This window comes from Protopterus annectens, chromosome 2.part1 (assembly GCF_019279795.1).
Source record: "Protopterus annectens isolate FY-2018-M chromosome 2.part1, PAN1.0, whole genome shotgun sequence".
Lineage (NCBI taxonomy): Eukaryota > Metazoa > Chordata > Ceratodontiformes > Protopteridae > Protopterus > Protopterus annectens.
This window is the reverse complement of record NC_056729.1, coordinates 623326655-623331254: the sequence shown is the minus strand read 5'-3', so window position 1 is coordinate 623331254 and position 4600 is coordinate 623326655.

Here is a 4600-nt window from a genome sequence, read left to right as displayed (position 1 = left end):
GATGTTGGCAATGCCTGTGGGTTCAGTGTAATTTTGTCATTTTGGACTAATTCTGAGCATATCTGGGAATTCCCACCCAGGTTCCTAACATAACTAATGAAAGCCTTGTGATTATCCTTAGTGTCCTGTGCAATTTTTCTCTCAAAGCTGGCCTTAGACGATTTTATGAGTGCCCGTAGTTTTTTGCTAATACTGATCAGAGATGCCTTCCCTTTTTGGGATTTTGCTTTATCATGTAGTAGCTTCCTCCTTCTATTGTATAGTTTGTTTATGGCTGGGGTCCACCAGACAGGACGTCTGCCTTTGGAGGATTGGGTCTTGATTTTATTTGGGATTGCATGATCCATGCATTCCTGAAGGTGTTCATAGAATGCATTTATAAATGATTCTGCGGTCTGGGCCATATTTTCCACAGGCCCGGGGGCTTTGAAGGATTCCACCTTGGTTTTGAGGAGTGTGAAATTTGCTTTAGAGAAGTTTTTCACTGCGGTTTTCTGGGGAGGGGGTGGGGTCGGGATGTGAATATCCAGTTGCATTAGTTTATGGTCTGATCTTACCAGTGAGGGATACACTTCTGGTCTGGAGCATAGAGTCCCCATGTTGGTGATGATCAGGTCCAGTATGCTTTCCCCTTTTGTGGGAGTGGTAACATGTTGTTCCATAGCATTTGAGTTTATGAATTCTAGGAACCTTTGGGCTAAGGTGTTGGAGCTAGAGTAATGCTCCCAGTCTATGTTTGGGTAGTTGAAGTCACCCAATATAATGGTGTTTGGAGAGACCTTCATATTTTCCAGTGTTCTCAGGAAGGCCAAGTGGGGTTCCTGGGTTTGGGAGGGTGGTCTGTAGCAGGCTATAAACTGGAAGGCAGATTTACCCACTGTTAGTTGCACATGGATAGTCTCTGATGCTTCATGCTGTGCCACCAACCTGGAGGTGTGGGTCTCTTTGATGAATATTGATACTCCCCCCTCCTTTTGTAGTTCGGTCCAAGTTTTGGGGCTGAAAAGCATGGTATGAGGTATAACCTGGTAGTGCTGGGGTGCTCTCGGGAGCCCTGAACCAGGTTTCTGTTACTGCACAGATATCGATGTTCTCCATTCTAAGGAGAGTTTCGAGTGCATGCATCTTGAGGTTTAGACTTCTGACGTTGAGTAGCATTACTCTTAGTTTCTTATCCCTTGTGATACCTATGGAGGTGGGTTTGTCTTTTGAGCCTTGCCTGAAAAAGGCACTATGGGGGTAGCAAGATCCTTTGCCAATATCTGAAAGCACAGGGGTGACAGGTTCAAGCCGTCCTTAGTGAAGCATTGTGGCTTGTCGAGCATATCATCCCAGGCTGACAGGCATTGGATCCCCTTTGAATGACACCAATACTTAAGCCAATTGTTGAAATTGATCATCTTGTCTTCATATTGTGGCATTATTCTTGGTGAGGATAAGATGCTACTCAAGGTCAGGGTCATACCGGCCTGGGCTACATGCTCAGAGAGCTCCTGTATGTCTCTTTTCATGTAGTCCAGGGAGGTACGTCTCAGGTCATTCACACCAGCATGGACAATGACTGAGTCATATTTGTACTTGCCTTGGAGTGACCTGAGTGCTTGTGTTATGTGGCGGATCCTAGCGTCCGACAGGCTGTTCACCATGACCTTCTCCTTGTTCAGCCTGGTGAGCAGGACGTCAGTGTGCCTGACGATAGAGTCACCTATTACAAGTGTATCAGGTGTGGTGTTTAGCCTTAAGGGCTGTGACTGTTCGGCACACTGGCTTTGTGAGATATGTGTTGCACGTGTTTTGTTTTGGGGTAGCGGTTACTTGGGTGTCTGCTTTGGAGGTCTCTGCTGCTTAGGCAGATCATTATTTAGAGCCTCCAAGTATGTTTTTGTGTGATTATGTGTTTGGTTTACTGTTGTGGTAGGTCTATGTGAGACTGGAATTGTAGTGAGTGTGGTTTCCTTCTCCTCCTGACTGGCTATGCCAGTACTGAGTTGAGAGAGCTTAGCCTCCAGTTTGGCTATATGGTTGCATCTCTCACATGCGTTGGAATTTGTTGGGAGGAGGAGAGGGTTGTCTGTGTACATGAGGCATTTGTAACATTGCCTCAATATTCCCAGATTCACCAGCTGGACCGGAGAGGAGATTGACAACTTACCTTTGGACATGCTAGAATAGTATTGGGAATTCCTTTATAATTAAAAACAAGGGCCAGTGGGGAACAAGATACTCAATGGGAGTTTGTGAGGGTGTAGTGCTTTTAATTTTTTAGTGCTGACTTATATAATTGCTTAGTGAGCAAGTGCCAGGTAACTTAAGTGCAATGTGTTACCGGTAACTTAAATGCAAAAATGCCAAACAGTAATTTTCTTTCAAGTGAAACAAGGAAATAAGTACAGTAAGCAATGCAGATATCACTAGGGATCCACAGAAGCGCTGAAAAGCCGCGTTTTAGGTGGAATTAGCGTTCCAGGGAAATAACAAGCAAACAAACAACAAGCATACAGACAAAGCTAGATTCAGCAGGCCTGGATCTCGTCTATGCTACAGCAAACAAGGTGTACCAATTTCAGTAAGAAACAGTTCAAATATGCAGGCACTATAAACCTTTAACCAGAAATTCCCAGTTTCCTGGAAAAATATAATGTAGTCCATAAGTAATGAGAAACTTTTGAGTTTTAGCCTAAATGCCCTACATATTTTAATGCTTTGACCTCACAGACAGCTGGTGACTTGATATGGGGATGTCTGGAAAGTGATATATTAACATAAAACTGTTTTAGCATACCTTATAACTTACCCTAACTTTGCAGAATGGCCCTAATTTTTGTCTTATAGTTTTGCTCTGTCCCTCATAAAATTTTTGATTTTCTGGTAAAATACTGACTACTGAAGTCATATTTCCTATTGTTCTGTAAATGCATAACTTCTTGTATTAACTTTTTAAGTATAGTAGAGTAGTACTTTAAAGCTGTTCTTGATTCTGGGCCTTTGTCCCACATTACTTTGGCTTTATCCTGACTTTTTAGCAAGTTGATAAGTATGCTGTTTAATACTGTGTGATTGTACCCTATGAAAAACTAGCAGTACTGTTTTAGAATGCATGCACCTTTACACCTCCCCAACTCTTACCATCTGCAAATCTATGTACATATTTATTTTCCTCATGATTCCATCTACAAAAGTGCATCTACTAAGTCTTACAAGCTAAAATGATGGACTTGCAATACTTTCTTTAGCAAATGAAGATATTGTGTGTTAGGTAACAAGTCTGTGGTCATCACATCCAATAACCAGATATAATGTATAATTGTATCTGCAGAAGGTTGAAGCAGTCTTGGTGAACTTTTATATAAAAACTTGGGGGGTGTATGTGTTCAGGAAGCTACAGTGACATGCACACCTCTGTGTACATGTCTCTGTACCTTTTTGGTGTTCTTTTTTTTCCTTCTTTCTCTCTTTCTGTACATCATTGTTACTGGCTCCAACCTCGTGACCCATCCACATTGGGTCTTCCATCTGCTCCATGCCCTCCCCAGACTAACTCCAGTAATTGCCAGGGCCAATCACAGACTAAAGGCAATGGTCTCAGCACTTCTGAGCTTCTGTCTGGGGGGGGGGGTCTTACCTGGGCCTACCTTGTTTTCCCCCCCCTCTTCTTTGTGGCTTGTGGTATGGCTTGGGGGTAGATGTGCAATGTGGGAATGCAGTGGACCATTTCACCACTGTGCAGCAGTTCATCCAAGCTGACTGCTACTCATTGACCATTCACTCATGTGACATCCCCAGCATCCACTAGAGATCAGCACCAAGAGACAACCACATACCACCCTTCCCCAGGATGGGCACATCCATCCCTCGCTCCTTTGCACTCCATCAGTCAACCGAGATACTAATCGATCTCAGGAAACCTGGATTATAGTCAGGCCATTATTTCTCCATGCCACTGGAGCAGCACAAAGACATACAGCATCACGTAGGGCTAGCTCTGCTGCCATGTTGAATGCTAATGAGGCAGTCTGGGACAAATTAGCCATGTGCTCTCTCCCTTGTAACTGCCTATATGAAGGCATCTGCATGCCAAGTGATTAAAGAAATCTCTCAGCTGTGTAGGTTAGCATAGCCAACCACACCATGTTGCTATATTGAACATGTCCTAAAGGCTGTGTTCAACTACCTACCACGACCATGGTACATGGGTCTGGGGGTCGGGGAACCCACCAGACACTATGGATATATACAATTTAAGTGCCTTAATGGCACCAGCAGCCATATGGGTCTCATGGTGGAGAGAAACACTAGACACCAGGCATTTCTCTAAATGTAAGTGTCATAATAGTGCCAACAGCAGTACAGGGATATGGGGGTGGGAGAATCACTAGATCCCAGGAATACTTACAATCTAAGTGCCTTACCAGCACAGACATCTCTATGGGATGGGAGAGGGGACACTAGACACCAGGAATTGTTCTAAATGTAAGTGCCGTAATGGCACAAACAGCAAACAGCAGGACAGGGCTGCTGGTGGTGGTGGTGGTGGTGAGTGAATCACTAGACACTAGGGATACATTAAGTGCATTACCAGCATAGACATCACTGCATGGAT